General features: G+C 41.2%; 1 protein-coding gene across 2 annotated transcripts in view; it reads right to left on the bottom strand.

Annotated features, from left to right (window-relative positions):
- Positions 1-22108, bottom strand: part of KLHL29 (kelch like family member 29) — a 406051-nt gene that overhangs the window by 346624 nt on the left and 37319 nt on the right. The window lies entirely within an intron of this gene.

Here is a 22108-nt window from a genome sequence, read left to right as displayed (position 1 = left end):
TATTCTAAGGCACAGGACTCAATTTCTTGCCTTGTTCAGAAAGAAAAAATAAAAATCCTGTCATGATTACCAAATTTCTAGTGATGCCTTGGGGGTGTTGATGAAAGTTTTTCGTGATTAATTATTCCTGCTGTCAAAATCCATTTGTTTTTTCTATTATGAATTTTCTTGGCTTTAGTTTCTAGACAACGCATCTTGCTGTATTTTAAAATCAACAGAATGAAGACTCTTCCTTCCTTAAAATTTCCCACAGAAAAAGCTAATCAATTCTTTCCTTCTCTGAGATCAAGGTAATGAATTATTGCAAGCCATTCCAGTGGCTTATAGGCACGCCTTTCCACCCCTCAGCCACCACCATCATTCATCTACCATTTCTTCCTATCTCATCGACCTCCATAACATGCAGACAGACCTGAACACAATATTTTGGGACTGTCTACAATACGGTAAGACCCAGATTTAGCGCAGCTTCCCTGAAGTTCTCCTAAGGATCTGCACAGAGATTGCTGACCCAGGCAACACAATGGCTTTGTCCCTACAAGCTCACATTCTCCTGGTGTGAACTAAGTGGTGGAGCAACAGCCACCTCTCCTCCTCTCCACTGACTTCAGAGGGAACCTAGGACAACTAGTTTAGAGTAGGACACCAAACTGTAAATAGATTAAAGTTGGTCAAGCTCAAATCCCATCCCTCACACATGCCAAATCAAATTTTGTTCCTATTTTCTTAATCAAAATGGTGCCACCAAGCCTTGCAGAACCCATAAATAAATATCAAACTTGTAATCCCATAAAAAAAACTTAACGGATATCAGGCTGGCTTGACAGGATCCATTTTCTATAAACTCGTGTTGATCAGCATTAATTATATTTGTCTTACTCAATCCTTTATCAGCTGCCCCATTTATTATACCCCAAATCAATACTAGAATGACAAGACTCAAAAACTGACACCTTTGAGGCACAGATCTTGGTGACTTTTCCAAAGCAATGAATGAAACATGCAAAGCTGTCTGCCAGCAGCACACTGGCATAGCTGAGCTCTTCATCTCCTCTCTCCACCTCCCAATTACAACACTAAAAAAAGATCTGCAGCTTAATTTGTCATCCCCAAAGAAACAGCAGAATAAACATATCTGTTACAAAAGATCCCCTTTAGAGGAAAGAGAAAAAAAGCACGAGAAGACAGAAGAGGAAGTGTGGGAGGTGAGCAGGTTAGTCAATCAAACTTTTGATTCTATGAGAATAATTAGAAAAAGAAGCAATTTATTCACAGCATGAATTTGTCCTCCTGATGTAAACTGTTGATTTTAGCACATATGACCATCAATAATTCATTCAATTGTGTGAGGAGATCATGCTGTTAAAACTGCTAGAATTAATTTAAGAATTAAGTTATAAAAAAAAAAAAAATATGGTTTAGGCTCTTTACATATGGGGCTGAGAAACTTGCATCAGTGGGTAGCCTGAGAGCTAACCTTCATCAAGAATAGTCAGCGCTGCTTGCAATCGTCCAGATTGCTATATATAAGTGGAGAGAAAGCATTTTCCTAGAGGATTAATATTTTCCTGGCAATCAGATATTTTCCTGGCAATCAGATATTTTCCATTGCATGCTTGGTGGTGGCACTCCAGTGCTACCTCCAGCACCTCCCAACTAGCAAGGCTTTATTTCTGTTGCAAGCTTGGTGGAGTCTCCACACACATGTACCCTGAATGAGGCATTACAGCACATCATTTCACATCATTAAGATATCACCATCTTCGTGATGCTTTGACAGTATCTGGAGACACATGAATACTCCAGGTGAGGAGCTGCAGTGCTTCCCTTGACACCCTTGTTTACAGCTCTGACTAAAACGCGTTCAAGTTCAGCAGCTACACAAATAGCAGAGAGCTCGTCTGTGTCCTACCAAACCAGCAGTGGCACAGCCAGGAAGGTATTAATTTTTAAAAAGTCAGATAGCACCCATGGAGAAGACTACTGTTATTTGTCTTACAGCTCCAGGCAGTGTCCTGCAGCCTGTCATCAGTGGCTTTGAATAAGACTATCACACGCCCCTTTCTCAACATAAAGTATATGCTGATGATGGAGTACGTACGAAGATCATGCCCCTGCACCAGGGATGCTGCTGTTTACTTCCTCTGTTTTCTCTTCATGGTCTAGCAGTGGTGTCAAGATTAGTACAATTTTATCCCTGCTTCTCTACAGCTCCAGCTCTCTGGTGATGTACTATTCAGGCGCAAGCTCTTCATACCATCCAACACTCCCATTCAAACTTTCCTCCTTCAAGTGCCCCAATCTGTCATATATATAATTCAGCGACAGTCAAAACACTGACCATCTTCATGTGATAAATCCAGACAACTGTCTGGTACTGGACTATTTCCACAAGCTCCACAACCCAAACGCCACAGTGCAGGAACACACTGTTGAGGAACAGGTCTAGCAAAACCATTTCGCTGTGCCGCACGGCTCCTGCAACGACTCCGACTCAGAGATGTGCAATGCCTGTACAAAATAATGAAATTTTGTAATAGCCCTGGACAAATCAACTGAATATGCCCATGCTCCAAAGAACTCCAAATGCATTGGTCTGTCATGATCTGTAAAATTGGTAAATCAGGTTACCAGTACAAAAGAAAATGCTTATGGTCTAATGTTTAACCAGTTCTTCCCTCCTGCTAGGTGTGTCATTACATGAGTTACTAACTTTTCACTGTGTTACCGCAATTCTTGTGGAAACGTGGGCACGACCCAATGAGAAACAGTCAATTTGTCTTTGATACCTCATGCGTGAACGTTACAGTTTGGCATTGGGCCCTCATTGAGGTGCAGGCAGCGTGAACACCCCTCACGTTCACACAAAAAGCCCAGTATTGCTCCAATCTCCAGATCTGTGGTTGAGAAAAGAATAGTCATTTTAATCAAAACATTAGGGATACTGCAAGATCCTAATCTATAGTTCAGTCTGTAGGGAACTCCATTCAGCACTTAATGCACGACTCGTTCCTGCAGACTCTTTCTCCCAAACTACAACAGACAGCTCTAGAATTAATCTTTGTGATTGCAAGGGTAACTTCACCATGAGAACAGTGTGGCTATGGGTTATAAATGAGGGTCCTGATCAAGTGCACATTGAGTCCAAATCATTTGCTAAAAAGTTATCCTCCTATAGGCTATATAAATACATAATACATCTACATTAACCTGTGTGACATGGAAGCAGCCTTTCCTGCAATCTGGCCTACTTTATCTCCAGAGCAGACTCTTATACCTCATTTGTGTGAGTGAGCGCACATTTTAAATAATGATGAGAGACTCCAATTTTCACATTTTCATGGATGCAGTGTCAAATTTATTTGTAATAGGATCATCTATTATCTGTCACTACTGAGCAAACTAGGTGAGAAAATAATGGTTAGTAGTATATTATCTGGAATCCAGATGAAAATTAGCACAAGGTAAGTGGAGTCGCTGAAAACAAAAATGTTACTTGTCGATTGCTTAATGCAGCCTTCTTTTACTTATTTATGAGATCAGAAGCTACTGGGTTTTTTTGTTAAAAAAAATTTCATTTTCTCCACCCATTCAATTTTAAACACGGAATATTTAATCCACTCAAGTACTTGTTCGGTAGATCTGTTTACAGCAAGACTTAAACCAATGCCAGAGCAAAAGAAGAAATGGTGTTACCATCTCATGAGAGAGGTACTGGAGCTGGGAGTTTCATTCACTTGATCCTGACTTTATGGCTTCCACGTGGACAGATATCCTACCCTTTATCTGGACACCCCACAGGTTACAGGAGGAGCTAGAAGGTTGGCACATCTCATTTTCTCATCTCCAGCCTAGAAACTGAGCTGAACAAAACCCAGTTAGATGTTTTGCCTTAAGATTTTTCTACTTCCTAAACCAAAGAAGCTTTTCTTTCTTGGGGGAAAAAAAAGAACTGGTATATATTTGCAGGTGTATCCGGGGATTAGCTATAAAACCAGATTATGGACAACTACATTGCTCAATATACCAGCAGCCTCTTCTGAAACTTGTTGAAAGAAATACCTGGTGGTAAGGATGTCACCTCTCCATAATTCACTTGGTCAGTTATCCCTCCTTCACTTCTCCAGCCTGTATTCAGGTGTGACTTTCGGATTAATTCTGTGATCATATTCCGAGAATACATTACTATTAAGGGGGCTGGAGAGCAGGTCTTACAAGGAGCTGCTGAGAGAGCTGGGGTTGTTTAGCCTGGAGAAGAGGAGGCTGAGGGGAGACCTCATTGCTCTCTACAACTACCTGAAAGGAGGTTGTAGAGAGGAGGGTGCTGGTCTCTTCTCCCAAGTGACAGGGGACAGGACGAGAGGAAATGGCCTCAAGCTCTGCCAGGGGAGATTTAGGCTGGACATTAGGAAAAAATTCTTCACAGAAAGGGTCATTGGGCACTGGAACAGGCTGCCCAGGGAGGTGGTTGAGTCACCTTCCCTGGAGGTGTTTAAGGGACGGGTGGACGAGGCGCTGAGGGACATGGTTTAGTGTTTGATAGGAATGGTTGGACTCGATGATCTGGTGGGTCTCTTCCAACCTGGTTATTCTATGATTCTGTGATCCTATGATTCTAACTGCCGCTTCTTTCCAAGGCTGCTTTGGTAACACAGCACAAGGCTTCAACCACTGCTGCCTTCCTTCAGTGTCACTGCTGAAAGCAGCTCTCTGGGAAACCCGCTGCAAGCCGACACCGACCGAGGAACTGAGATTTGCTTCACTAGATCCAAAGGTTGTTCTGTCCAATAGAAAGAGGATGAGGACAGTTCTTCTGTTGAAGTCACATATTACAGTAGTGGAATCAGTACCTGAATACACCTACACCATCTTTTCTTTGATTTGCTCGCAACACATCTATGGCGAGGGAAAAAAAGGTAATCCAAAAAGAACTAGATAGCAAATGGAATCATAGAATCATAGAATAACCAGGTTGGAAGAGACCCACCAGATCATCGAGTCCAACCATTCCTATCAAACACTAAACCATGTCCCTCAGCACCTCGTCCACCCGTCCCTTGAACCCCTCCAGGGAAGGTGACTCAACCACCTCCCTGGGCAGCCTGTTCCAGTGCCCAATGACCCTTTCTGTGAAAATTTTTTTCCTAATGTCCAGTCTAAACCTCGCTTTGAAGATGATATGGAATTTTAATGGAATTTGGTTTGTCAGGCCCTTTAAAATGATCCTTTGATTTATGGAACAAATGCTTGTATTTTTAGTGGCTATAAATGAAATAGTTTTAGATATCCACTAAATAGAAATGCTCTTATGAGACAGTGAAATGTGGTTTTCCGCTTAAGAAAGCATAATGAAATTCGTACTAAAGTTGTATTAAAATAAATATTTCTCAGTTGTATGGGATTAAAATGTAATAATTTCAAATTTAATTTAAAAAAAAAGAATTATTAAAACTTTGGTTTAATGTAAGGGCTTAAACAGACAAAGGTTTAAAGAAAATGTTAAGTGATATCAGTGAATTCTCTTCAAGATATGATTAAAAGGATAACACCCTGAAATTATACAAAAAATATCCATGGAAGATCTCCTTGCCCTCCAAAATCAATTCAAGCATGTTTGCGTATTTAAACACTGTAAATCTCAAGCATGTACCTAAATTATTACTTTTGTAACTTTTAAGTACTACTATTTTTATCTTTTCCTCCTGTAACCTTTCCCGATAAGTCAGATTTTTCAGCCTTGCCTGTCCAGAATTACATTTTCCCTTGTTTCAACGTAACCAGCAGTTATTCAGAAAGTATTTTCTTTAATGGGAAGATTCCACTGAAAATAAGACCAGAAGAAGTGGGAAAGAAAGATATTATAGCCAAATATTACTAATATTACCGACTTACAGGCATGGGGCCATGTCACAACCAGTTTAAGTCACTAGAAGTACATGCAAATGGTCCAGCACTGTAACCATGAGGTCCTGTAAGTCATAACCACCGTTTCTGACTTGCTCTGGATCGCTCCCATCTCTACTCAAAACAAGGAGCTTCACTGATTAGGGGTGTTCAGAAAAATATCCAAAGTATGGCTTGCCATAAATCAATTAATCTGTTAAAAATTTAATAAAGTTACAATATTTATTATATAACAAAGAATATAAAACTTTAAAACCTGGTAGCATGCAGAGATAAGACTATATTATGACGATTAGTAAAGTGATATAAATTTAAGGTATTTAGTTGCAAGTCACAACATTTAAATTATTACTAACTGAAGAATATTATGGAAATAAGTTATATGCAATACAGAACAAAAATAAATCAATTACTTAAATTAGCATTTCTCATTTTAAACCCTAAATAATTTAAGTCCTAAAGACGGCAGTCATTTTGATATAGAGTGTTTCACCCTGACATACACTTGGAGTAAAAATGGAAACATGTAGTAAATCATCTCTAAAATAACTGGGTACATCAGGACAGAATGAGAATGGAGCTACGCGAGAGATGAGAAATACTCCAAGAAATCATTAAGGCAAAGTCTTGTTGAACAGGATGTCAGTGAGAAGAACTTTCATGCTGAGAGGTAAAGGAGCACCTTAACTGGTGAAGCAAAAGCAGAAGGGAGAGATGCTTCTGGTGAGCTGAAACTGGAACGCCAAGTGGCCTCCATCAAATTCTTAGTGTTAATCACCCTCTTAATGACCCGCCCATGAGGAACAAAACGTGCTTTTGCTCAGTGCACATCACGACTGACAGGTGAAAGGAGGTGTGCAGCTTTATTCTGAAGGTTTACATGAACACTTAATGGGCCAGAAAAAAAACCCGTTCACAGAGCTTTGCATTATTCAGTAATTTCTCTAATTATAAAGTGACTTCGAGCACTGCTATTGTTGCAGACAGTCCTTTCCTATTACAGCCCATTGTTTGAGAAGCTGTGTGCGAGGACCAAGAACCCCTGCACGCTAAACCGAGCATCTCTTAAGTGTCACTTCTACCGAACCATCGTTCCTCTAACAGGTAATACGCACATTATCTACGCTGACCTCTCCTTAATTTATAGTACCTCTATGTCATAAACCAATTATCAGCATTTGACATGAGCAGCACTTGCTAGTTTGAAAAGCAATTAAAATTTAGGAGCTGTCTTGCAACAAAAAAAGCATTCACAGAAGTGGAGCTAAAGAAAGTTGTGGTATGCAAGCCATCAGTTTAATTCTGCCTCTATCAATCACGTTAGGTCTCGCTGAATGGCGATGCAGAGGCAAGCAAACAGCAATGTTTACGAGGTGCAGCTGGTGGTACTTACGTTAACAGCAAAAGCAGCATCAGTTAAATTAACATTCTTCATTCTTTCATTGCTCATTATGGTTTGACAGACATACCCGCAGTCCACATAAATGACTTAGAGCAAGAGAGCCGTCTAGCAACCTGCCATGAAACAAGACCACCTAATGGGAGCAGCCACTGTAATTAAAACTCCAGAAACCAAGATTTATACCAGTTTAAGGATGCAGTGGTGGGTATTATGACCTACTTCAAGTTTATTAAAGGAATTGTGAAAGCTGGTGGCATTGCACAAGTGAAAAGTAAGAGCCTACGGTTTGTGATATTTGTCCGATAAAAGGGACTCAAGCGTTCTTTTGATCTAGGAATCGTTTGTGTTGTTTCAGGTCTGGAGATGCAGGGGGAGAAGAAAGAAAAAGATATTACGTAAGTATTAACTAATCAGCTTCCCCAGGAGAACACTCTTCCTAAGTCTTATTCGTTCAAGTCCACAAGATTTTCTTTGATGCAGAATTGCAGCAACTGGTTCTGCTTAAAAATTTACAGCCACATTTAATCTCTTGGATCAAGAAAAGTTAATTTCATCAATTCAAGGCTATATTTCATGGAACTAAGTGTCAGAGAGGAACACAGTACTAAAAAGGGGGTGAAAGCCCACCAGCATTTTGTAAAAGCATCTTCAAAGCCCCAGAATTACACTTCACCTAGTAACAGAGTCCATTCAGACTGGAACTTGAGTGCATTAAGGAGGAATCATAACATCAGAAAAACATGTTAAAAGAAAAATAAACTCAATGGACCTTCAAAACACCACCTTTAAAATACCACGTGAATGACTCTTACTACTCTTAGCTATTAAGCACAGGATAGATCATGAAAGACAATGCAGTTCTTGCAGAAGTTGGGAAGCACTGAGAAATATGCTACGGGGCAGCATGATGCTCCTGCTCTCTGCTGGGCATTGTGGGGCTCACAGAAGTTGGGATGCTGGGCAAACAGGAGTCCAGCAGAAGCCTGAGAAATGCTGCGGAAGGAACCAATCTTAAAATCTAGCTCTCTGTGGGGGCAGCAAAACCTTCACATCAGCTTCCTAGGGGTGATCTCCCTACCAGAGCTTGCTTTTTCTTTCATCTCCCTTCCCCTCTGCTAAAAGCAATAATAAGGGGGAGCTTTTTTTACCTCTTCCCCTCAAGCAGTTCAAAAGCATCGCTCCCTTTCCCTTCAATGTCTCAGTGGTTGAAACACTTGCCTTAAACAGAGATCTGTGGCTCAATCCTCTTCACTGTCAGAGATCTCAAATTCCACCTTCAGCCCTCAAGAGGCAGCTATAACCATCAGGCCATCAAGGCTCCCTGCCACTGCGCTCCCACATGGGGCAGAAACTGTTCTGCCATCTCATACCACACTTCTGTACATATCCACACACACCTGTGAGCTCTAGGCATCTAAAAGCCCCTAAAAGAAGGTCAAAAAGACTCTTCACTTTAACAAATATATTCTACCAGAAAATAGCACTAGCAGGTCAGTATCTATTCACTGGCACCGCACAGCTCCCACCTATATGCCCAAACCCCCCTCCAGAGACGTACTGCTGTCCATCCTGCTTCCAAAGACATGCCCACCTTTGGGAATGGTTCAGGGAAAGCCCTCAACCAAAACCCTGCCAAGAGCACATGAAGATCACCCAAACGTGCAATGACACTTGAACCTGTGCCCTGGCCATAGTTAACCTATATTGATGTAGCCACACAGAATCAAGCTAAAATTAAAATTCAACCTTTACAGTAACTAAAGCAACCTCAGGTACACAGAGTCTAAAATCTATATTGGCAGGATCTAAAGATCTTCAGTGGCAAATACCGGGATGACCCAACTTCTCCAAGTTAGGTCTTCAGCTCACACTGCTTCAACTGGCCACATAACACAAATGGTATTGAGGGAGGAACAAAAACCCTCAAACCCCAAACCTTAAGTTTTCTCTGATCAGCTGCACCACTTCCTGTGAAATATTCCTGCTTCTTGCAAGATGTACCAGTTCGGGAAGTGAGTTATTTAGCTAAGGGCATATCAACATTTAAAAGCATTTCTGTAAGGACTCAATCGTTCTTGTATGCTGCCCCAGCAGCCTTGGAGCTTGCTGCTTCTTGGAAGACTTTTATAACAACCAGCTCCTGACACAAAGGGTTGAGCAAAAAAAAACCCTTGGGAACGAGTTAGCACTGATCTTGTTTTCTTCCTAGGTATCTTTTCTCCTTGGTATCCGATTGCCTCCAAGGAGCGTATGTGGCATCTCCTCAGCTCCCGTGCTCAGGGACCACACTCCCCATCTGCCAGGTTGACAGCCCCTCATGTCCATATCGGACTCCCAGGCAACCTCCACATGAAACAAATGCAAAAGTTAATTCACCAAGAAAAGCTTTTTTAATCAAAGTTTAGCACGTGCAAGGAAGTCTCTTGCAATATTCACTCAAAGCCTGCAAACCAAAACAGATCCAGAGTTCCTCCCTCCCACTCATGTCACTGAAATCCCAACATCAAGGGCTTTCATAGAACCATAGAATCACCAGGTTGGAAGAGACCCACCGGATCATCGAGTCCAACCATTCCTATCAAACACTAAACCATTCCCCTTAGCACCTCATCCACCCGTGCCTTAAACACCAGCTTTGCTGCACACGCGTATAGTTTTGCCTCTCCTGTGATGAGATTATAGGAGTATCTATAGAGGAATGCCATTTGGGACACACAAACAGGAGGGAATGACTGGAAAACACTCACATTTTTGTTAGTTTTGCTACATAGTTCATCCATAGGTGATTCTGTTATAAGGATGTTGCTTACCACAGAAAGGGATGAGGAAACAATGCTGTCCACCCAGTTTATTATTTGGATGGGGTAGTTTTTCAAAGAGATAGTAAAGAACAACTTAACCAGTACAAGTCCTCTTGCATGCTCTTCAGACAGAACAGATACACTCTGCTTCCGAATAACATGTTTACTCAGAACAGTGCTGGAACGTGGAGATGCTACTTAATGTTGACAACAGAGCACAGAGTCAGATAAGTAAACACTGGAGATGACATGTTGAATTTTCGGGGGTTATGTGCCATTTCTAGGTTTTTTTTTCCTCCCTACATCAGTTTGTAACCATAGAATGGTTTGGGTTGGAAGGGACTTAAAAGCTCACCCAGTTCCACCCCCTGCCATGGGTAGGGACACCTCCCAGTAGATCAGGCTGCTCAAAGCCCATCCAACCTGGCCTTGTAATATTAGTGCCTTCTAAAACTCTGCCTTGCTGGCATCTTGGAAGCTCACGGAAATACTGCCACAGACAAGAATCTCACAGAACTCGCATAAAGTCAATATGGTTTCTATTAGCAAAATTCAGATAGTACAAATCGAGTGGCGGGGCGGGTGGCAGGGAACAAGCAGAACACATGCCGAGTTGTTAAATCACCTCATTGTTTCTAATGTTGTAGGATCTGATCCAAAGTTCAAACACAGAACACCCTTTTCATTGATTGTAAGGAATGCTGGATTCAGCATAAACAGTCCTTTTTTGTCTGCAGAAGAGCTGCTGGGAAGGACCTCAGTAACCGCTTCATGGATAGTCACATAGTTGATTTAATAACTGAAAGGCTAATCAAGCAGTTAACTGACTAAAGCTACAAAGATCCTCCATCAAGCAAGCTTTCTTACAAAAATTCTCACACCTACAATAGCAACTCAGCTTCTGCCTTGCATTCCTTATGACTGTAAATGATTACAGTTTAACAGGGGTGAAAATCTCTGCATTTAAAACTTCTCCAGGTTACATAATTTAGTGAAATGCAAGCCCAACAAAACACGTTACAGCTTCTGACAGAGCTGAAGTACTAGGTATCCAAGTACAGAACATGAATCAGCTATTCAAACTGAACCCTTATAACCTAAGAGACAAAGCTTATGTTCAAAGCAGCACACGCTCCGGCTTTTTAAAACCAGGTGCAAGCTTGTGAAAGCGTGTTATCTTGTAGCTAATAGCGATCGCCAACTGGGATTTGATAAAAGGACAACTAGGCTTTGCCTGCTTCAGAAAGGGACTCAAAAAACAGGAGAAGGAAAGAAAAAGCACTCACAGTAACAAGCAACAAGAGATTATCCCTCACAGTTCAGTCTCCATCTGTGATTATAGGCAGTAGCACTTATATGTAACCCTGTCCAAGATCCCAAGGAAAGCTGGAGATGCATGCCTGCCGGCTTTCTCAATGTAATTCCATGTCACATACATGACATTAAATAATACTCACGTTGTACTCAGAACACATTGCTAATTTCTTTCCTTTTTTTTCTTTTTTTTTTTACATAAAGTTATAGGTGTGTAGTTTATTATATAGTTACACACACACACAGGAGGAAAGCCAAGAAACCTACACGTGATAGTGGAATGAAGATTACAGGTCAGCATGCCAGACATGACAAGCCAAGTATAATTTCGGACTTCCTATAAAGACAAATTTCACTACTATAGTAGAAGAGTTATTTCTCCAATCTGCACACAGAGACGGATAAAAAAAAAAAAAATTAAGTGGAACAATTTTATCATCATTACAACTCTCAAAAATGCATAACTTTTGTGTTAAAGGATTGAGCATAACTGGGAATTAGAAAATATCCATCTCTAAGCAGAGAAACATTTAAAATTTAACATCATCTGAGCCAGTGGTCTCTTCCTTAGGATCTGCATGTTGACACAGCAGAAGAGAGTTGAGAACATCATGGGAACCTTGGAGTTCCTACACCAGGAGTTGCACCTTCCTCCAGTATAGTCTAAGCCAAGACAGGCAGGTCTAGAAGAGCAAGGATCACCTGAAAAGCAAGTCATTTGCTGTATTACAGATCCACTGACATCCCAGTTACTCTCAGCAATGACCTGCAGGCTTGATAAGCAAACAGAGGTACCCAAGTAGGGCAGTGAAGTCAATAAGCCAAACAAAGTTGCCACTGCAACAAGCTGTACGCTAAAAGAATGCCTCAAAAGAGAAATTATGCCTTTAGAGAAATTATCTGGATAACAAGGCACTGACAAGCCAGCTGTGCCTATGGATGTATCAGGAGCAGCTGAAGATGGCTAAAATGCTCTGCGGCTTCTAATCGTTACCTGCCAAGTAATGGTTTCAACTCCACTGCGCTTTGCGAGGTTCTCCTTGCCTCGGTTCGCCAAACCCTCTTCAGTGATTTCTCAGCCTAGGCTGGCTGGGCTGACTGATGAAACTGGATACTGGAGTGCTCCCATCTCCCCTTTTACCAGCAGCACAGCTGGGGAAGGCATGGAGGAGTGGCAGTAACATATTCCATATGCAACAGCAGTTTCTGAAATGAATGCTTCTCTGCTGACTACAATTATAGCTCTCTGGGATACTAGAAATCAGCAAGGTCAAGAGCTGCAGAAGTAACACAGAAAGCAGATGAGCCTGTTCCTAAAATCCACAGCTTATGTTGATGTTGAGGAGCGGGTTAAAAAAAATATAACTAAATATAAGAATTCATCATAGACATGATGAACCAAGATGAGAAAATGGTTCTCCCTCCCTGCAGAAAGAGCAACATTAAATTAGGATTTCTAATGCTGAAATGGTGCTGAAGGACTGGAAGCCAATTAACAGCCAATTTCTGTAAGCTGTATTTCAAAAGTGATATAGGAAAATGACAATTATAGGATACCACACACCAACAGACAACACTGCTACTGAACTCACAGCTTGCTACAAACTGCGACAGTGTCCTCAGCCATGACATCTGCTCACATTGGAGAGTCCCGGCAGCAATGGAGAGAGAATGAATCTGGTAAGCGTACTTGGAAATAAATAAATAACAGTAATAATAAAGAGAGTCAGGATGGCAAAAGACTGACAGAATCGCTCTGGGGTTTCTTGCTGGTAGAATATTCATTCCCCTAGTAAGATATCTACCCATAGATCAGATTAAAAACCTGTCTACTGGAATGAAAACGTAGCTCAACTTATCCAGGATATTAAAGTGTGTAGTGCAGCTGACATCTGGTCTGATCAGCTTTCATGCAAAGCAAGAATAAAAAACAAACTTTAAAAAGGCGAAACAAAAAAGTGCCGAGAAAAATCCACGTTGGAAGACTAAACGCGATTACAGTGGCAATTTCAGATCAATATCAATAAAAGATTTTATGGAGTGTAAGATGCATATCCAACACAATTCAAAATTGACATGTTATAGGCTCTACACCAACCGCTTCCCACAATGGAAGGTAATTTTGGAGATGCAGAAATCAGAGGCAAGGGATATTCTCTGCAGCAGAAATGATACAATACATTTAACTCCTCACACACAGCTCCAGAGAAATAAGCATCTGACATTAGGAATAAAATTAAAAAGAAAAAACAGGCTGAAAATAAGAATTATGCAGTTAACTATATTAAACATGCAGCTTGTGAACAAAGCTAAGCCAAAATAACTTCGAAGTTCAGGGACCCGACCCAGAAAGCTGCTATCCCTTACAGACAAAGTAAAAACATGCACCAAGAGTGTAATGGGAGGGTATCCACAAACTTTGGAGAGGTGCTAAGCAGGCCAACTCTATTTAAAAACAGAGAAATTAAAGTCATGGCTAAGCTGCTTAACGTTTCACACCCCAGGCAATGGCATGAAAGATACAATAACAACAGCTTAGGGGAAAGTTGCCAGTGAAAACTAACTCAGAGAAAATGTTGAAACTCTGAGATAAAGAGATGACTGATGAAAATTCCCAAAATTCTCCCAGACCTGGAAAAACACACAGAGGAAAACCAAAAGTAAAATTATACTGAAAATATCAAATAAAGTTGTCTTAGACACTTTATGCTCCTTCTAGCAGTAAACAAGAAGTTTCCCCCAGCATCTTCCTTGCCATGGAAAAAGGGAGCAAACCTGCAGCGAATCACAGGCTTCCAGCTCAAAGTCAAACAATAATACATCAAATGGAAAATGCTCTTCCACTTCTTTCCGTAGCCACGGGGTCAGGATAAGCCCCCCACGATCCACTCACAGACACTTTCTGAAGTGTTGTAACATGGAACAGAAGTAAAACAACACTGTCCCCATGTATCCTGCACAGTTAAACTAAACTAATAGTCTTAAAACAGTTGCCGATGCCAAAACAAACAACCTCCCTCCAAAAATAAGATGAAAACCCACCACACAAACCCAACACCACCATCTCCCAACAGAAAGGCACCTTTACCATAGACCTCGCTCTAAAATGCATTAAGAATTACCCACTACTGCAAGCAGTAATACACTGAGATACTGGAACAGTGCCCAGAGAAGTCACAGATGTCCCATCCCTGGAGGTGTTCAGGGGCAGGTTGGATAAGGCTTTGAGCAACCTGATCCAGTGGGAGATGCCCCAGCCTATGGCAGGGGGTGTGGACTGGGTGACCTTTGACAATTCCTTCCAACTCAAATTACTTTGTGATCCTGATTAGAAGAACATAGTTTGCTGATAAAAGTATCTTCTCCAAATTGTAACCCAGCCAATGTAAAAGTAAAGAGTGAAGCGTGCAGGAGAAGGGATCCCACACACCATTTAGAACTACCTTGATATCTTTTTGAATTTGTATTTTGAATATTTTTTTGTAATATTAACGGGCTGTAAAATCAAAGGCAACAACAATCCCAAGTCACACATTTTATAAGAAGGGACAAGAATACAAAGACACAAACAATTCACTCAACTTGTTACGAAGAAACAAACCCCTTGGAGCACAGACAGGACACACGCTGGCACGATCTGGTCACAGGAGGAGGGAGAAGGGGGAGATAACTTGAAAATTATTTCCAGCTTACTGTCTGGCAATGAAAACAAAATCCAAAACTGCAGCTGGACATTTAAATAACTTCAAAACAAATCCTCTGGGAAGGACCAACTATCAAAATAACTGAAATCAGAGAATAAATAAGAGTCATCAAAACTGAGGTTTCCCAGGAAAAGATGAAAGTATTTCAAATTTGTAATACTGATGAGGCCAAAACACCTGCCAACACCTACATGGGCAGTAAAACCACTGGAGAAAATGCAGAAAAGGCTGGAAAACAATCCTGCAGAACTTGAGAAATGGCAAATCAGACTAGAACCCATCAAAGACTTTTGGGCCTTGATGGTATAGGAAATAAGCAGGCTGAGATAACCCAGGAAGCATGGCATTAGATTCAATTCAGATAGATGTGGTAGTTCTCTGGTTCCCTCCTCTATGCATTTAATTTGCTACTTTTGGGGAGGGATTACCTTCAGCAGCTTGAGCATCTAGGACAGCTGGACCCACAATATATTGGTGGTGGTTCCTAATTGCCTCCAATGTATCAAAACACCAGCCCTTTGCAAAAACAAAACGCCGTAAACTTCAGTATCTATAGCTCACATTCACATTGGAGGAAAAACTAAGAGCATGTACTTTTTAGACTAACTTATTTTAAGCTGTCAACAACAGGAAAAATAAAGGACGTCGCTTCCAGAAATTGCAGTTCATAATTAAAAAGCAGATGCCAGATAAAATTTATCAGCTTTCTTTAACATTTGATGCAACTCTCAGCATTTCCAAGGGTTGTTCTACTTCTTACTGGGACATCTTTGCCAAAATATAATGTCTTCATGTTAATGTGAGAATATCTTTTTAAAAAAACAAAAGCCCAGACCATTTCCTAACTAAGTGGAAGGTGCTGATATCAGATAACATCTCTCATCACTGAGCTATACTAAGCGGTGAATGAGAAGGGCAGATTGCTCTGTGAAATTACAGATTGCTATGCTAGAAGAAAGTCAGTTGTAAGAAAGTGTGAGCTCTCACACCTTTCAGACATTGGTTACATGGGTGCATTTTAGGATAAGAGACCAAGAGCAAAACATTCTGCTTTAACCCACACCACACCCTTCCCGTTTTTTTCCTCTGTGCCGTAGTTATCCACAGGAAGGCTGGAGCCAAACTGTAGGTAGGTCCATCCTACACCCACGCAGAGCCCAGCAGCTCACACACCGCTCAACATTCACCAGTCATTATTTGGTAGCATCAGTGACAGGACTCTATCTCCAGCCTATGATTATTTGTTACTGCTGAAAATTATTTTCAAGAACAGGTAAACAGCAGACCCACGTGTTGGGTAAAATTATCGCTTATAAGAATGGATCAAGAGTCAAAGAATAGTTATCTGTGACAATATAGTGGCCCATTTCCACAATTTATATAAGCCCATCCGAAGATTTCCCTCAGAGCATCTCATTAAATCTTGGCTTGAAAGCTAGAATTGAGTGCATTTATATATTTCAGCAGCTGAATGCTGTCAGGATTCAAAGATAAACTACTTCTTCCAGACAATTTAGATTTTATAATATTTGTTGGCTTCACCAAAGATGAAAGACTGTTGTTGTTTTAAATCATTGCTTTGTACAATCTGGTTTGCTTGTGTTTAACAGAGAGCCATCTACTATCCCATCAGCATTAGGAGTGCGGCAACAGAAATGTAAGCAAAACCAGTCCTTGCCCTGTGACACCACAGCTCAATTTTCACACAACCTTGTTTTTCCTGCATCCTTTTCCCAATTAAATCATTCAGAAGTGGGGAGGATTTTGTTTTAGAGTTCACCACCCATCTGCTTTACCAAAGGTGTGCTTCAATCCATTTCTTTTTCAGTCCCATAAGCTCTTGCCTTACAGAACTCTTGGCAGGTACCAAAAAAAACCCAACAGCGAAACACACAACAGCTCAGCATCTTCTCTTTGCAAAAGAGAACCATCAACATGCCACCTGGACACATTTGAATAACAAGTGAGAGGAAAACATAATTGCTTTTCAAGGCTGCTTCATCTAATCCATGTGCCCCATCCACCTTCCACCTACAGAGGTTGTCCAGGGAGCTCCATGCTAAACCAAAGGTGCCTCAAGACAGGCAAGATGAAGACAAGCTGCAGGGTACAAAATCTTATTCCTTCTGCCCCTCCAAAGGAAGGGGCAGGAATGCAGACGTCATGCTGTTTCAATGAACCCTCTGCGAGAAATTGTGCGACCCTGGTGTGAAATGATGGTAAAATGAAATGATAGAGGAGGAAAACTCCTCTGCTTCCCACCTCTAGCACCACACATTTCCTTTCTCCAAACAGTAATTGTCCACAGGAAAACAGCACTTGACAAGCACTCAGTCCTTGCTGATATCTGTTGCCTGCAACTGTCAGAGACCAATTAAAGCATCAAAACGCAGGACATAGAAGACATCTTCACTCTTTTTACGTGTGGCCAAATCCCCTGCAACTGTTCCCTTTTCCTCAGGAGCCTACTGAGTGCTGGAGTCAGCCAAAACTGATCAAGGAAAACCTCCAGTGCAGCCAGCTTTTCAGGGACACCTGCATTACCTTCTCCAAGGCTGCAGCTCACTGCAAGGTCGACTCCACACCCGTGACCTCAAAGAGGTCTAGAAGCTCACGTAGCCCTCCTGTCTGGGGACAAGGGAGCAACACAGCCAAAGTGCCTCTGCTGGTCTGACTTAACTGTCCCTGAACTGGCATAGTCACACACATGCTCCCTCCAAGCCACTGAAAAGTGACACTAGCAAGCCCCGGTGACTAATGACACGTGCCCATAAGCCAAAGTGTAACATTTGATAATTTGTGATGGAGAAGTAATTAATTTCTTAATTTGACCAGGTGCCACTGTAGCCAACCCTTATCTAGACCAGTTTTTAATGTTCTCTTTTGATACTACACAACTTTAGTGTAAACCATATAAAAAAATCTACTTATTAATTCTTACCAATTTCTGTCAAGCCATTCCCAGGCTCTCAAAAAAGCCCTTTCAGCTGTAGGAGAAGGTATTACATTCAATAAGGTTTTCATGTCCACAGGTGTTGAATTTTTATTTAGCCTTGCAGATCTCTCAGCATTACGTTGTAGGTATGGCTGGATGGCATATGCAGCTCTTGAGTCTCAAATATTTTGGCTGTGCACTGAAAAGCTACAGAGTCTCTTCCAGGAGATAACAGAACTAGTTTTCCTGATTTATTCCACTTAAAAAAAAAATACTTCAGTTTTAATCTTCCCACATTTTACTGTTCTTGAACAGTTACTTCTCCTCTTTGATAGAAAATCTTATTGGTTCATTCACACAGCCTACTATACTGCATTTCAGATAGTTCTAATTAATAGCTGAGCTGAGCTACTTGATGTTTAATACTGTAAGAAGTGACTATTTCCCTTCTTTCATAACTGTTGCTATGATATTTACAGTATATTTGAAGCAAGCTCCCAACAGCCTACTTCATATGACCTAAGTATTATCCTTTCTCTATAAAATTCTAGAAACTGGCTCACTGAAAATAGCTGGAGGAAAGAACAGTTTCCTCATTTCCAAAAAGGAAAAATTGTCCAGACTTTAAATTACAAAGAGTCTGTCTCCAAAAGAGTTACCTCAAAATATCTTTAAAAAAAATTAACTTATGATTCTCTTCAGTTTAATGCATTCATTTCAACTTGGCTTCTAGTGAGAGGGTGCTCTCTCCCTTTCATATATACCCACATAAATGTGAGTTTATCTTAAATTAGCGCTATTTTAATCAGAACGACCAGTGGGTTACCAGCCCTAAAATAACGTTTGTCTAAGACACTGTCCAAGAATGAGCTCGAGTGATTTTGCTGGAATATACTTGGGCATAACAAACAATCCTAAAGGGAAAAAAAAACCACACACAGCAACCAACTGGGCTCACTGTACATTGCTACCTGCGCATCCAGTCAGACTCCATGTTAGACAGATGTGGTGTTGACAGACCCAGCAGGATCACTCTCAGCCACAACAACAAGAAACCTAAACCACAAACACCTGGGAAAAGATAAATTATCAAATTAAAGCCAAGATTTGCAGTAGCTCCCTCGTGGCCGTGCAGATGAGTAGGAGAGGTTGAATCAAGCAGTGGTAAACATCACCTGAGAGGAACACCCTCCTCTTGATCTTACACGTATTTAGGTTTTAGTTAGCTCTCTGGGCTTATTATTGTCATGTTAACATCATTTGGGACCAAATGCTGTCATAGCTTTATCTGCAATGCACAACTGGCACTGCCTGCTCTAAAAAGTCAGTCAAAAGAGCACAGATGGAAGCAGGTGGAGAAGGAGGTAGACACTACAGAAAGAATGGCAACAAGCGTTACATATTTCTTAATTTCCATTTGATAGTGTCTTGTTGGTTTTGGAGGCAAGGAAAAAGGGGGGAAGAAGTGACACAGCAGGAGGGATGAGGGAAGGTCTGAAACCCATGGTAACAAAATGAGAGCCAAATGGCATTGTGTGATAAGACTAGAGGAAAGGAATCCAGAGCAGCATCTTCCCTTCTGCTCACAGCCACCAGGCAGAGCGGTCATCTGCTCCATCAGGCCTTGCTGGGACAGCCCAGCATATTTCTTCACCCACGACTTACATACTTTTCTAGTGGACAGTCAGCCTCATGTTGTCCTCTTTCAAGACAGAGAACCTCCACGTGCTTGGAGAAGGGGTGGTGGGAGGAAGGACATTGCTACAGCATCCTTGCAACAAGTGCTTCCCCTGGGACCTTCCTAGCGTAGGATTTAATATCATACCACACTTTCCTCCGGGAAGGATTATGAATTTAGCCATTTCACAGCTTCAAAGGCAGGCAGACGGACTGAAAACCTAAATGAATTATCAGAGGAAAGAACGGATTAAGATTCTTGAGCTAATGTCTCAGCTGCATGCTCACTCCATTAAAATGCAGTGTCCTGTTTAATAGTAAAACCAGCCTCGGCCAAAGATTTCTGGTCAGCATCACCAGAGGTGGATTTTGGAGCAAGATCATCCACTTATTCCCATTTAATTCTATTAGTCCCTCCCATAGACATTATGCTTTGGGTTTCCATTTGTTGAAATAAAGCCGTAAGTCTATAGAAAAGGTAGCATATGTTACTTGAGTTCTGTAAGAAAAGTTGGGTTGTCGTTCAACTCATTACCAAGATTCTGGTTTCACATCCCTCTCCCAATCCTCCAAAGTCAGGTTTGTTTGCTTGCCAAACCAGTATCCCAAGGCATAAATACAAGAAGGCACCTGCACAAAGCAAGTCTTGAAGAACCCTGCCCCATAACTCACTTTGGAGAGAGACAGCATCTCCTCCATATGCTTCCCAACAAGCAAACCCATCATTTTGTAAGTGGGTCTCACGCAGTCAGTTTTGCAAGGACGCTTGCCAAAGTGTCCCATTAAAGTCACGTCAATCATCTCACAACTCTGCAGTAGCTGCACACATGAGCTTTGCCACATCCCCAACAGCATTTTTCTACACAGAATGACTATAGAGACTAATTCTCACACTTCTGAAAATTTTTGCAAGTCCCCAGATGGTGGCATAATCAACAATTTTTTAAAAAATCCCTTAGCAGAATGGGAAGAGGGTTAGAAATCCCATGTTCACGGCAATGCAGTTAAAGCTCTAGAAGATGTGCAGGTCCCAAACAAGAAATCTTCCCTGGCTGAAGAGTGTTCTTCTGCAACCTGCAGGATACCATTAGTGTAGGCTAAAGTTAAACAAAACCCAATCATAATTCCTACAACTTAATATTTAGAATTTCATGGAAGTATATTTACATGGGATGATGGAATCTAGCAAAGTGTGTCTTTTAAAAAAATATTAATTATTAAAGACAACAAGGGTTTCCTTTAACTGTCATACAATTTAGAGTATTTATTGTGAAAATACTGTAAACACCTACCAACCACCACAGCTTGAGAAAGTGCTTTCTTTTCCTGTTGAAACGTGGGCTTTCAAAGCCTGATTCTGCTTCCATTTTGACAGGTTCTAAGGGATTATTTTATCTCCTCAGTTACCACAGGAGTGAAATTATTTCAAGTTAAGAAGAAATTTCCTATGTCTTGGCTGAAGGGAAAGTCCTTCAACCTTTCCGTGGCATCTTAATGGAAGAACAACAGAATTTAACAACTTCAAAATGGGATGCTACAAACTAAACCCCCACGTATCAAGGGTAGATGAGGGCTCAACTTCAGTTACTTTGAAAGTCTCAACTCATCTCGATGACATTCGTTTCTTGTCCTAAAAGTTGTGTCCTACTTAAAAACTACTTTGTTTTGCCCCAGAGACATCTGTATTTCAGTTTTCTGGCTAATGACCACAGGGACTGGGTTGTGTTGTGTGACCTCCATTTGTGACTTGCTGAATGCTTTGGGTTTGTTTGGAAAAAATAAGAGGAGGAAGATGCTCTGTTTAATTGCTGTGTCTAAGTTTCCAAAATTCCAATATTTAATTGGATGGCTAGGTTTATTTTTATTATTATTTTCCGTGCTTCCTGAGGGAAAAGTGTTTTGAGGCACAACATTATCTGAGTTCACAGAAAACTTGTTCCACAGCCTTAGCAGTTTACGGTTATTTTCACAAAACGGAATATTCCACGTGGAAGGAGTTTCAGCTTTTTTCTTTCTTTCCCCTACTCCAGACAAGCAGCTCTCTTATAAGTGGGCTGATAACAGAATTTCCTGTGAGTGGATACAGAGGAGAAGAGGTAAAAAAAAAAAAAACAAAACTTTGAGAGGCCTTGTGATATTCCAGTTTTGCCCATGGCCAAAGCCCACGCGCGGGGCCACCTGCAAGTTCTCACTGTCCTCACTGGGCTGGCACAGCTGTTAGCAACGCAGAATTTGGCAAAGCAGTTGATAATTCCGATTGCTGTGTCTGCCAGCCCCCCTCCATCGACACTGTGCTAGCTCTGCAAAACCAACCAAAGCAAAAGCATTCATCAGGAGGAAGGAAGAAAATAAAATAAGGAAAATGGGCATC

The sequence above is a fragment of the Phaenicophaeus curvirostris genome, chromosome 2 (assembly GCF_032191515.1).
Source record: "Phaenicophaeus curvirostris isolate KB17595 chromosome 2, BPBGC_Pcur_1.0, whole genome shotgun sequence".
Lineage (NCBI taxonomy): Eukaryota > Metazoa > Chordata > Aves > Cuculiformes > Cuculidae > Phaenicophaeus > Phaenicophaeus curvirostris.
Note: the sequence above shows the minus strand (reverse complement) of the source record. Positions and strands in the feature narration are given on the sequence as shown.